The 14795-nt window shown below is 33.8% G+C and overlaps 1 protein-coding gene across 1 annotated transcript in view; it reads right to left on the bottom strand.

Moving 5' to 3' along the window:
• LOC113500475 (poly(rC)-binding protein 3) overlaps window positions 1–13014 on the bottom strand; it is a 172659-nt gene extending 159645 nt beyond the window's left edge. The window contains exon 1 of the mRNA XM_026881288.1: window positions 12602–13014. The gene's annotated coding sequence lies outside the window, so the exon portion shown is untranslated. The remainder of the gene's footprint in view (window positions 1–12601) is intronic.
• Window positions 13015–14795: the final 1781 nt, after the last annotated feature.

The raw sequence follows: 14795 nt of genomic DNA on the forward strand, positions 1-14795 counted from the left end.
GGCCCGGTGCAAAAAGGCGAGTGCAGTCACGCGTGCTGGATTGACAACTGACGAAATACAGGCTAAGAGGCGAGAGACGCATTGGCAGTATCCGGGAAAAAATTCCGATTCTGTTCGAAGGGCTTTAGAAAATATTATGAATACAAGTAGACTTACTACTTGGAAGTGTTATCAATTTGGGCACAATAACTCTTCTCAATTGGTGATAATAGGTACGAGTATTAAGCAAAGGATCTATAAATCGTGATCTTTTACGATTTAACTTCAAATATTTTTTTTAATAAAATAACAATTAAATTTCAATATCAGTAAAGTACATATTTCCACAAACGAAAACTACGGAATTAACTGTCAGTTGTCGTTGAATTTATTTATTTTTAATCATGGCAAGTAAAAACTTCTCTGAGAGCCCAATTACGGTCCGGAATTATCTTCACAAGGATCCAGTTGTAATGCTTTACAAATACATTATTTATCTCGCTGGACAGAATTAAATTTCATCACAGAGGTGAGCACTTTTTCTGCAGCGTCGCTTTCAAAAAGAAATAATAAATCCGCTTCACTTTGTAAAACTTGATGTTCTTTGAGTCCGTTTCGAATATTCACAAAACATGGCGACGCGACTGGATGTGTTTCATTTATTGCCTGACTTTGACTATTCTGTTATTCTGTAAAGTCGTTTTCATTAAAAACGAATTTGATTTTTTTTAAGATTTTTTTTACTAACAATTAAAATAACGATCACAATTTTCCTTTATGAATTAGGTCTTTGGCTTCATTCCCTTTGCATGTCAAAGACCTAATTTCCTGCAGCAAAAAACAATAGTGAGACTTCAGAAATCAAGTGACAAAGAATCTGTTTTCCTTTCTTTATTGAAAGACCTTTCGTCCTTTCATAGATACCTATTTACTAAGATACCTGCCACAGAACTTCGCAAAATCAGTTGTAAACAGAAACGCGTGCATAATCAAGGCAATCTTAGTTAAATTGCGTTATCAAGACAATAGAGGGTCTGATATCAAGTGCAAACAGTTGTATAACTAAAACCATCAACTCCAAATAGACTGTTCTCAATAAAACGTGACTTGACCGCTTCAGAAATCCAATTTCAATTTGACAATTGACGTTTAACCCTTTGATTGTTCGTTCAGAAACCACTTTGGAATTCTGCGTTAAATGTAGACAAAAGATTCTGAATTTAACAATTGAATGTTTGACACATTTTGATACTTGTACAATTTAATTCACAGATAATGTTTATTTTGAAATTTACAATAAATACAACATCTCTATACAAAAGGCGTTGAAAAGTTTCACACGCACAAGTTCTAACAAATCTTCAAGACAGAATCCGAAAACAAAATGAAGGAGTTTGCGTTCATTTTAGCTTGGAATATTCTCGATAAATGGAAATAGAGCAAACCCCAACATATGGGACCGAATACCGTCATTTACAAACTATCGGCCCTCGTAAGTACACCTCTGCCTAGTACTTTGGGGATCGCGGTATTATGATTATGTTATCAAACCCCCATCGACGTGGTCTCTCAAATATTCTATATTAAAACATTATCGGTAGGTCTCAATAAAGATATTTTAATCAATTCGATAAGACCTATCTTATTTTTTACAAACCCTGTGTGATTCTTTGGAAAAAAGTATCTACCTAAGTATAGTAAGAATATTACAATTTCAGCTATACAATTTTTATTCATTACAAGTTTTAAACTGCCATCAAAAACAAAATGCTGAATAATAAACAGAAAAATAAAATGAATACCGAATTCTATTAATAACATTTAAAAAAGTCGTTCCTAGTTTGAACAACGGACAGGTCGGAATAAATTTTAATGCTTTTTCTCACTGATGCTCCCAAAAATAGGTTTTACCAGAAATACCCTGAATCAATAAAGACTACTGAGCCAGCCCGCTGCCTAAGTTATTTAAAATGCAGTTGTCACGTCACACGAGTGAAAATGCAATATTCGACTTGCCGATGCGGAAACACGGTTATTTTCAATCACGTTTTTGTCGAAAAATATTCAGGACATTGATTTCAATGGCTTTTAAATAATTCAGTATTTCTATTGAATTATTTCAATTTGTTTGCGTTTATTGGTCTTGGTTGAGGTGTTTTATTTTTTGGTATTTTGAGGCATCCTTTTATTCTTATTCCGTGTGTGTTTATTACAAAAAAAAAAACTTTCTTTGAGTAGAATATTTCTGGCCAGCGTTATTTAGCTCTTATTATTCTTATTTCAGATAAATCGATTTCCGTCTTTCTGCCATTCTCGTTCGTCTTTTGATTGAAGTTATTTACCGCAGTATCTTGTTTTCAGAACATTACACGTTTGAATGTATTGTGAAGATTCTTCATAACTTTCTCGTTATCATTCCGTGTTGATGTGTTGAAGTTAATAATAGCCGCGTTACTGTCATACGCTTTTAGTCAAATTGAATTTGTAAGAAAACAAAGGTATTCCGTGAGAGTTATTGAATCAAATAAAATATGGTGTTATACATATTTATAATATGATCTGTTTATATTTGAGATGCACTTTTTTCGAGTTAAAAGATATTAAAAACCAATCAGCCCTGATAAGTTGTGAAACAAAAATAAAGAAAATAATGCATGGAGTAAAGTATAGAATATCTAGATTTCTAGAATAAAAGTAAAACATACCTACTCAACCAAAAATAATATATATATTATGTATAAACATCTATAGCTAAGGTAAGGAGAAGTTTGTCAGGTAACCAAGCTGTTTAATTAATATACAGAAACAGTAAACAAACAACTAACAATACATAGTTAAATCAAAATTCCTATCTCACATACGGTAATAGCGTGTTTTCCTCCGCGGAGGTAGATTCCAGTCAACAGGCGGAACCGGATGCCGCGCATGTCCTCTAAACCTTACAAATGATAGCTTTGCTGCCCAACTATACCTTCGGAGTTGCCACTGCAAATCCCAAGCAAATTATGTCCAGATACAGTCGACAACTAAAGTGTAAATAATGTAGGTATTTAAGATTTTCCCTGTTTAGTTGAACAATTGTAAATATTGATTTATGAATTCGTCTAGTGATAGTTTTGTAAGGCATACATATAACTACTATAGATATATCTGGTGCAAGCTAAAGACGTTAAATCCAGCTACTGTACTTTAGGTTACTTGAATTTTTGTAAAAACTCCTGCGACGCAAAGGTTAAATTTCTTAGTACGGGATCGCTTTAAATATTATTTACTTATTTATGCTTTTTGCTGATGGCAACACTAATCACATAAAATAATAGGAACTATTATTGAGACACATTCATACCACGGTCTCAAACTAGTGGGCAATTCTGAAAAGATTCGTACTGTTTGAGTCACAAAAATAATTATAAATTTATTCTGATTCTAAAGTTTATTAACACGAATCTAAATGAAAATGACAAAAGATCTTTCCTTTTGCAAAATAACAGCTATCTAAGTATCGTTTACAAAGATTTGAAACCCTCTGGACGTCCAGTGAAGTAATTAGATTACAAATGGACAACGATTCTTGCCAAATATTAAGTTTAAAGACGCCTAGTTCAACTCTCTGATTGCTGTTAAGATGATTGTCGTAATTCTGTGACAGGATTAATAAATTTAATTTCTGTCATGGAAAATTTCCTGCCGACTCTACTTACGTAGGTTGTGTCTAAGTAGGTTCTATGTTTATTATTGTATTTATGTTACTAGCTGTGTGTGTACTTTTTTGAAAAGAAATGAAAATTTTTGTTTTATTTCAAAAGTAGCTAATCACACTGTCGGATATTTCACGAGTAAATACAATAGCTTTATGGCATTTATAATATGGCTTTCTTTTTGAAAGGAATTTTCAAAATGTAGATCTTGGAATTATCTCCCATAATGCCACAAACCCACAAAACTTGACCACGTTATGATTCTGAAACTACTTCCAAACATAATGTATTATATTGTCATTTTTTATATTAAACAAAATATATGTAACAAATTTACAAAAATAATGTGCCGAACTATTAAGCTATATTGTGTTCTTAATACAGTACAATATTTGCTACAAACCTTATTCAGAGAGATTCTTTCATAATTCTCTGTAACTATGAACTATGAAACAGCGTTTCAAAAACAAACTAATCACTACAGAAATATTAAAATATTTACAGCATTACATTTACTGAAGTACTCGCCTTTGATGTAAAAACAGGCTATTTTATAATTCTCTAAGCTTATTTGAAATAACATAATTCTTTTAATAAAACAGAGAGTCTATTAAATTAATACTTTAGTAATTTTAACAAAAGCGTTACAGACTAAGTTTTGAACCTGAACTGTTGCTACGCGAAGGTCGCAGATTTAAATACTGGTTTAATTATGAAGGTAAATGTATAAGGATAATGAAGGTTAAGTTTACACAGGGTGTATAAAAATGTTAATGTATTTAAAATACCCGAGGGGTCAACTACCACTTGAAGTAATATTGTGACGGTTTTGGTAAAAGACGTCGTTTTACGTTAAAATTGTCATGTAATACACGGATTTGAACGGTTTCCTGAAGAATACTACTCTTGGAAAATAAATAATAGTCAAATTGTATTTGACTACATGGATAACTAAGTGGTAGAGTCACCATGCCAAACCCACTGTATACGACGGGTCACGGTTTCGATCATGGTATAGGATAAGAATTTATGACATTACCATGATTTTTTTCTGAATCTGGATGTCTTGAGCATGTGACTTAGATATTGGCGTACCCCAAGTGAAAAATCCTCAATCCTAGTGGAGGTTTAAAAATATAAGCGTACTCTATGTAACCTCTAAATTGGAGAAGATTGTTTATAACAAAGCAGTATCAAAAATGAGGCTCTACATTTTAACACCTTGTATAAAGTTACCTAAGGTATAAATACATCACCTTTTTCAGGCTGTAAAAGGATACTACGTAATATATTCTACGAGACTCCGTTGTAATATGTGTTTGTCACGCACCGCGTTTTTTTGTTAGGTGGGGGCTAACACAAGGCCCTTTGATCCTAAGGGCCAGTTAATTAGGACTCGTTATACAAAGATATTGTTTTTTTTGGACTTACTACTTACGTAAGCCGGTAAGTCTGTTTCGGAGTAAATTGATTATATGTTATTGTTTGAGTAATTTAGTGTTCTAAAGTTCGATTTAAGCAAATGCTCTTGAATATTATGAACTTTAAGGGTTTGTATTACCAGCAAATAATCCTCAATCATAATAATTGAATTGAATTTATGCTGCCATTTCTTTGAACCGTCTGGCTTGGGCCTCTGCCTGTTCAGGCGGAGACAGACATCACTCACCAATCACAGACGGTAAAAATTTTCACCCCCCTACCTTTTATCATCATCATCATTACCTTTAATACAAATCAAACTAAACTGAAATCGCTCAATCCGTTTTTGAGATATGATACCACATACAAGCAGACACTATACAACACCCCTCTTTTTGCGAGGGGGGGGGGGGTTACCACAATCCAAATACTCCTTCACTCCAATTAGTCCTTAAGTACCTACTAGTCTAGACATAGAAACTTCTTAGTATCTACATATATGTCGTTATCTCAGTATACATTTACAAATCCATTACAAAACCACATATCGAATAATAACCAAACTATTTACATTCAAAACAAAGATATTTACAAAGGTAATATTTATAAGCAAGCAAGGCATCTTGTGTGTTCCAAATATTAGGATTATGACAAGGTTTGAACAACTGAAACACATAAATATATGTGATCCAATTACATTGTCAAGCCGACGTGTTCAGGTAATTTAATTATGTTGCTACATAAACATAATATTCATTGTAAAATCAACTTGAAATGTGGACTGAATGTAGTATCCGGTTGGCAACAGTCTATCCTAGATTAGATTACACTCAATACGGAAAGTGGCTAACATATTGTTGTATTTTGTGTTCTTTTTTTTTTGAAAACTTTTTGGGAGATCATACAAGCTTCTTTTTTTTGTCTTTGGGATAAATAAAAGGAGGAGAGGGACTTTGCCCTGCATTTAGGTTATTGGCTAGAAGTAATAATAATAAACTGTAAGGAGAGTTTAATCGGAGAATGAAGGTTTTGTTACCTTAATAAGATGAACTTCAATGGCCCTAGAGGAGCGTCTTAAACTCATGCCGATAAATATAAGACACCTACCGAAAACCTTTACAAATAAAAAACAAATTTAAAATCCTACTACTATTATAAAGGCGAAAGTTTGTGAGTATGGATGTATGGATGTTTGTTACTCTTTCACGTAAAAACTACTGAATGGATTTGAATGAAACTTTACCACAATATAGCTTATACATCAAAATAACACAAAGGCTACAATGTTTGAGGTTTCTAATGTGAGGTCGTAAAAAAACACATTTTTGGCGCTTACATTGCAAACGCTGACTGAATCCTACAAGATAGATAGAAGGCAGGTATAAATTATAACTTATATAACCACGCGGACGAAGTCGCGGGCAACAGCTAGTCATAAATATTCAAACAAAGAACTTGAACGAACTGTACATTCAATTTTAGAACGTCTACATGGCAACTTTAAATCCGTAGCTAATAAATAGTCGAGTATTAAACGTACTTGACATTATATGACATAAGCTTAGGGCTGTTCACAAGGATTACTTGTCCTTGCGGAACCTGTTCCGAAGACTCTAAGACCTGTCAGGTTGTTGACACTATCGTGCACCTACGTAAGTCGTTCTACAGTTACGTACTGACTGCAAAAAGGGCTAGTCGGCAACTGTAAATTATTGCGACAGTTTTTACTGTTTTGCATTTTTTTTTTACTTTTGTTTGTGAATTTCAGAATGATAGTGAAAAAAGGTACTGAAACAAAGTTTTATCTTTCGAGAACTGATACCTTTAATTGAACGCCGTACTTACGAATTTAACTCGCAAAATTATACGAAATGCATTGAATGCAAGTGATTGAATAACGAGACTCAGTTATCTTTATAGAACTTTATACCCTACTTACCCTATTTGACTACCCTCAATTCACGTTTTATTTGAATTGTGAATAATAGCTAAGTTTACGACATAAGTGTATAGAGGAATACCATGAAACAAGTATTGATAACGTTACTCGCTCAGAGCATTTTATAAGTACTATAACGAAGGAAGTGGTCCCTTATCTAGGTACTATCGTTGTAAAAATGCGTTCCGAACTTTATGATGTGAAAGTAATAAAATCGATTTTACAACTCGCTTCGAACTTAGATGGAATGGAAATTCTTATTTTATAGTGTACTGTTCAGCCGTAATGTGCTCCATTAGAAATGTCAATTTATTGGGTACGAGACATTCGCAATTGAACACGTTCTAATTACTTTTAAAGATGACGTTTTTTTTTTACTGTAGTACCAAGGAAATCTTTAATTGGTTGTCATTGTTCTTCTATTATTATTAACCTACAAAATTTTAAAATTTCAGTTTCATAACTGAAGCCACGTAAAGATCTTATTTTCGTCACATCATTTGCAATGGGCGGAATGTAAAATACTCTTTTTTCTTAAAAATAAATGAGTTGTTTTGCCACCAGTACTAGTGCTTAGCGACACGTTGTTTAATAAAAACTAATCTAAGCATCCATTGCGGCTTTCGTTTCGCGGTAGTGAGTTTCTCTGGCGCACTGCATTTGCCGCACCGGCCATTTAGACCCCGCTTTATATATAGGCTTATAGAGTGACGTTTAAAAACAGAACGATTTCTTTTTAAGGCGTTTGAATTAACGCTGGAATATTTTTTTCATAAAACGTTTTGTTTTGTTTTTTTTTAATTTAAACCGTTACATCGAATAATTTACACGAATTCGATACTTAAAAAATATTTCTGTTATTATGCAATATATTTATTAAATTTTTAATATTTTAAATGTTATGAAATATTCTTACATACAGCATGGCAAGTAATTAACTTGCCATTAATAGAAGTATATATAAAAATATTATTATATACCTTAACTTTCGGTAGATTTTGAAGTAACTAGCCTCATACTTCTAGCTGTACAAAATAATACCTACGAGTTTTTCTCTATGAACGATCATAGTAAAATAAAATTTGTATTCTAAAAGAGTTACAGCTCCAAAGGAAATGTTCGATAGCTTACCAAAGGACTCGAAGAGCGACAAAAAACGTAGTGATTTCAAAATAAAAATAATGCCATTGTGAATAACAAACAACGAATGATCCCAAGACAAATATTAAAGAAAGGGAGAGAGAATCCTTTTCATCGAGTGAACACCGAACACTTAGTTTCCGAGAATAAAGCGGCGAGCATACTTCATGTTTTTCTTCTGTACAAAGATCAGCGCAATACAAGCAAAACTTCTGTGTCAATAACAAAGGAATTAATCCTTTACTTGGAGTTTCAACGTCATTTTTGATCGCGTGTCCTTTTTAACTATAATTAAATGTGCCATACATTTAATTATATTATAAGTTTTATTTGATTTCTAATGTTAGGAATTTGAAATTACATTGGATCTAAAATAGGAGGAGGGCGATACTTTCAATAAAAAAAGGCTAGGAATTGCAGGAAATACATGAGTTATTGAACATAAACTATCCGTCATTACGTTAACATGCTTGTGTTAATTATCAATCACGTTCATATTTATACCTACATTCAAGGAGAAACAGATATTTTATTTTTAGGACATTCCTAGTACCTTTATTTATTTCTCTGCCAGTCTATTAGTCAATATCTTTTGTGTAAAACATTTACCCTAACGATGTCTTAGGTAGCTAACTCTAAGAAAACAACATTAAAGTTACAATGTTTCAAAAAGCCCTGTGAAGGGCATTAATTCAGACAGGGTATTATCTTACTTAAAAGTTGAGGTAGCAACTGTAATTACGTATTATGAAATACGTCAAAATATATTATATTTATAACCCTCCCTTTGTAATTAATGGGACATTTCGCCCGCCATAGAAGCACTTCACAACCTAAATTGTTGGGGTTCAATTGTCAGATCGAAAAAGATAAACCTCTGAGTTTTTTATGTTTTCTCAGATATTTTTTTTAGTGTGAAAAACGCTTAATACTTAGGGGTATGAAAAATAGATGTTGGTCGATTCTCAGACCTACCCAATTTGTAGATATACAAAATTTCATAAAAATCGCTCGAACGGTTTCGGAGGAGTACGGTAACTAACATCGTGACTCGGGAATTTTATATATTAGATGATAATTCGTAAACACTAAAAAAATTACAAGTAGATTTGAATAATAATAATGTTCTACTCTAAATAAACCAACATAATGTCTATAACATAAGCCAACACCCAGATTAATAACTTAGAGTCAAGAATGCCAACATAATGTGGACGAGTAGTTCCCTACGGGGGCATAAGGATTTGCATTAGGTCACCAGAGCTACGTACCTATTTGGGAATACAGTGACGTCATTTCACGTCTTACTTGTTTTAGACTAGGTAGAAGCTTTCTGAAGGCGTGTGCTAAAAAGAGTGTATTTTAAAATTATGCAAATGAAGCCAATATTAAATTGGAGATTGTTTTGTTTCAATTTAAAATTTTGTTACCTGATGCGATATGGTCATGTGAAGCTATTTCTTCATAATTTAAGTGATTGTTAAGCTGGGTTCCCGGAAATCCGAGATAAATCATGCAAGATTTTTAATAAGAGTGGCTATTTTTATCCGCTGTCCATATTTAAGGTAAAAGTTAACAATGTTTTTTTCTATTTAACTCACATGTCGTAACAAATTTGTAGAGTTAAATTTATTTATCTTTTGTCCACGTTTAATGTCATTTATCTAGAATTATCGCGTTACATGAATAAACCAACAAAAAGTCAAAACAATACAATCAAAAGTCCCAACCTTTGTCCATCCAGCATCCGTTAACGTAAATACTATTAGACCAGCAGATACGTCACTGCCTCCCGAACCATTCCCACGTCGAGAAAAACGTATGTCATGAGCTTGTAATTTTTCTCTCCACTCCTAATAGATTGTATCGAAAATGTTCGTGTAAAAATTGCGGTCACAACCCGCTATTGAATAACGTACAGTCTTCATGTAATGGAATATAAAATATGAATAGGTGTTATACTTTCTGCGGGCAGTATGTAGGTCGGCCACAATAACTCTTAAGTCCCCACAGTGGTATGCGTCTCCATTTTTGCAACCCCGAGCGTATATAATTTAGCCTTTAAAGAGCCGAAAAAGGGGAAGTTGGAAGTGTTTATTTTATTTGCTGAAATTAATGTGACTTTTGATGTTTTGTTTTTGTTTTGTGTGTTTTTTGAATTTATGTCAAGTTTAAACAATAATACTACTATTTATTTTTGTGTATGAATCAATTTAAGGTTTAGTGTAAGGTTCTCTTTGTAAGATTCTTTCACGTGCCTTTTTCTGTTTCAATTGATGTTCCATATTTTCTTAAAGTTTCTTATTAAACCCTTTTAACATGTAGTTACCATTTATTATCATATAATTATTTCTGGGAGATTGAATAACGACTCCTGTTGTTGTAATGTTAGCATGTTAATGACTAGGCGTGCCCCCCGGCTCTGCTCGCTTTAAAAGGCCTAATCTTCCGGGAAGGAAAGTTGTCTTTGTCCTTTATCGGGTTTCAAGTAACCTCCGTCCAATTCCATTAAATTTAATTTGGTGTTATTGTTACGCGAATGAAAATGTGGAAGATTTTTATTGTTATTTTCTAGTTGATATTTTACCTATAAGATGATATAACAAATATATTCATGCAATATCAATTGAATACATCGATTAAATAGCTTAAAAAATAGCATCAATAACATGTTCTGAATCATCGGCGAACTGCATAAGAAAAACAATTGACAGTCAGGAAAATTCCCATCCCATTTCGCGTAATTCCGTCAGCCAAATAGTACATTTTAAATGAAATAATACGAAAATATTGAATATCACAATACAAGAGGAAAATGAATTCCGAATAAGTGATTGAATCAAAGCGTAATCAATTTTCATTAAGACCCATTACAATAATAACGTAGGTACCGCCAGCAAATAAAACAAATCCATTAAAATGAAAGATCCTCTTAACTTCGATTCGAGTGATGATATTTATATTGTTTATTTTGTTATTGGTATTTTACTGTAGTTTTATCGAGATTAATGTGTAAAGGGTTCTAGATCTTGGTTTTTTGCTTTTTATGATATCGTGTTGTATCGAAGCGTTGTCTCGTGATTTTTATTTGTATTTGGTGTCACCCAAAATGTGTGTAAAAGTTATTTTATAGTTTATTAAGAATAACTGTTTTAGCTTTCTAAAGGTGGTTTTATTCTGACTATTTTGTAGACACAAAATGCGTGACATAGACAGTAGTATTGAGATAAATTGAATTAAAGAAGACTTCATTTTTTTAATTTCTACATCAGCTTTTTTTGTATGGTTTGGCGAAAATTTGTAAATTAATATAAATAGAAAATCTATTTACCGTCTTGTAACAGTTTTTTATCGATCGAGTCTTTCATATTCATTTACATTTTATCTTATCAACAAATATCTAATATCGAAAGGTGTAGAAATTCAAGACACAGGGTTTACTAGGGACGATGTTCAGTGACCCAACCTAATACCAATATTAAAGCGATCGGTTTACCTGCACACGGACCTCGTGACCACACACAGCTATTACTGACCTCTCAATCTCGAAGGAAACCCTTCCGGAATCTAATATCTTGACCATAACCGCGAGGATTGTATGACAAATATAATACAAACGAAAAGTCCAACAATACAATACTATACAAAATATACAGCCTACTTAAACAACAAACAAATGAACGAAGGCAACTAAAACAACGCCCAAGAAAGTCAACAAAACTTTTTATTATTAAAACTTGCGACAAATAACACGATTCGGAGTTAATCCGAGACGTATTTGGAACGCAATTTATTACCTTTTAATTAATAGTCACGAAGACTAGTTCGTACTTTGTACCCAAATTAGACGCGAAAGTTTCAAACTTCCCCAATAATCTTATCCCTTCCCGCGCTTTTACTCCCATTTATCGCATTCAATGTAATAAATTCGGGGATTTGCTGGTTATTGGATATGTACAAATAAGTCGCGAAGTAAAGTTTTTGATATACTTATGCGAAGTCAAATACGTAAATGAAGTTATTACAAAAATATTTTAATAAAACAACGTCGTGTTCAGCTGAGGAATAATTTTCAAACAGAATAAACAGTCTTATTTATAAAAATGACGCAGAAGAGAAACCAAATAGCTTAAAAGCAATTAATAGACAAACATAAATTACAAAATCAATTAGCAGATCTTTAAATACCAAAACAAAAATCTGCTATTAAAGAAGGAATTCAACACAGGTGCATATTTATTAAAATGTTAATTACGCGGGTTGCTCACCGCGAAGTAATTTGAATGATGAGGAAATAATTAAAGGCACCCTCTGCTTGTTTAGCAATCACGCTGTGTCAAGATTAAAGCTATCCAAGAAAGATCTCTAAGGACACTTAAAAAAACCAGGAGGCTTTTAAAAAGCAGACGCAGCAGGTACTTACCTAGTGCTTGACAGATGCAAATGAGACCGGGCGCGCGGGGCCGGCCGCTTTTCGCTACTCACGCTTTTCCTTTACCACAATCCAAACAATCCTTTATTTGCACCGACCTACAGAGTTCTACCGAACCGGCAAACCACGTGTTAAGTCTTAAACCTAACGGTCCAAACAAATACACTATTTTTTTTTTTCAAACAAAAACTTTACTACAAAATGAAACTTTACTGACCGTAGTTCGGAGAGCAGGAGGTCGGACCGTGGAGGGTAATTCACGAAATAAGGGATATGTTTTTGTTAAATGTCGCGCCAGACGCGGCACGCTCGATTTAGTACCGGTAGACTTCGGAGAGATCGTACGTCGCGGACAGGAGAGGATCGGACACACGATCAGGGAGACCGAAACGATGTGAGTGACGCCGGGCCGAGCGGCGCCTCCCGCCCGCCTAGCGCCGCGCGTCCGCGAGCAAGAGGGATGCAGCGAGCGAACCCCCCAACTCGCGAATATCGCCATTCGGATCACCTCGCCAGAGTCTCAAGTGCTCTCCGCCGCCGGCATCGCTCTCTCCTAGAGGGAGGGCTCGTGCCGCCGCGGTTCCAAAACGACGTAAGCGACACCCACCTCCACAATCACATTTGAAACTTAAAGCTCTTGTTTTAAAATAGAATTTAATATTTAGGTCACGAGATGAACACCTGACGTTGGGCATCATATCGAAAAACGTATGCCCCCGTTGGCTAGGTGTAGCAAATACCATAACGAATACTTTGGCTGAACACGCGCCATATTATGCAACGTTACTTCTTGTATCGTCCTTCGGCAGAGCTTTCAGACAGCTCAGATGGTTTATAGGATGGCGGCGAAGTTTTGATTCACACTTTAAAACAATTACTGCTACACAATGCTAACGAGATTTGTTTGTACGAATTGGGAATTACGCAGGAATTCTGTGATAATTTAATTAAGCCTAAACGTGTCGAACTCCTTAGCGTGTTGGTGTGTGTTTGCCGTATACTCGATACGCAGAACAATCCATCAATCAATTACGAATGGTTCACTCTCGTTATTTATTGAACATAAACTTCTAAATGTTATGTTATTTGTTTCTTGCTAAGTTCAATCATGTGGAAATGGAAAAGTTTTCTCTAAATGCCAATACCTATTGTTTGATTCAGCATCCAAAAATCATGAGATCGTATACTTTGGAAGATGTTGTATCTATTAAAGCAAAGAAAATATGATCATGGCATTGTTTAAGATTATTTAGAATTTATATTTTAAATTGAAGCAATAGGGTATTTGACCAAATCTAACAATGCAAGTATAGTAGACAGACAGTCCGTCAGACTTTCTTTTCGCTTAATTTCTTAACTTTTTCATTTTATCACATCATTGCGTCATTAATAAGTAAGGGACATAAATACCACTTCAGATGATGACATGTATGGTAGTGGGGCCTAAAACATCACTTGCTAGTAAAAAGCATCACTCACTAACTAGAAGTGACGTCGCACGAGATCTTAAATCCCCGTTTCCCCTTTATTTTTAGTTTTCGAGACCGAATAAAATTTCGTATCCAATATTTTTGGACAAATACCTAATTCTACAAAACTTTATTTTTGTAATTAATAGTACATGCTATACATAATAGTATTAACAATACATGAATAAACTGCGTTGTAAATCAGACTACGGATAGATTGGTCCGAGACCGATAGACTGGTCTCAATTCTAAACCCCAAGGAACGTTGAAATATTAATTTAAACTTCTAACACAAGCATACCGAGCTTAGCGGAGTACAAATCTAGTATTGTACTAGGTACCTACATCACAAAGTAATCAGAAATACTAGTTATTGGATATTATTTATCTTGGTTTTGAGAAAATATTTTAATGGCTGTGTGAGAATGATTATAGAGAGAATTTGTCTAAAAATATAGTTGGGCAATGTTAAAGAATCAGAGTTTTATAATTAAGACTAAAACCCTTAGGACTGATTAATAACAGTTGCATAAAAATAAGTCACAAAAATAGATACAGTCAAAATTTATTTTTTTGATACAGCGGCTACAGAAAATTATAGCTGTGAAATGGTTCATAAGATAGAGCCTAGGAAAAGACGGACAGACAGCGTTGCCTACGAACAGTGCCTACAGTAATAGGGTTAAATTTTTACCCTTTGGGTAAGGGACCCGATA

The sequence above is a fragment of the Trichoplusia ni genome, chromosome 14 (assembly GCF_003590095.1).
Source record: "Trichoplusia ni isolate ovarian cell line Hi5 chromosome 14, tn1, whole genome shotgun sequence".
NCBI classification, from domain to species: domain Eukaryota; kingdom Metazoa; phylum Arthropoda; class Insecta; order Lepidoptera; family Noctuidae; genus Trichoplusia; species Trichoplusia ni.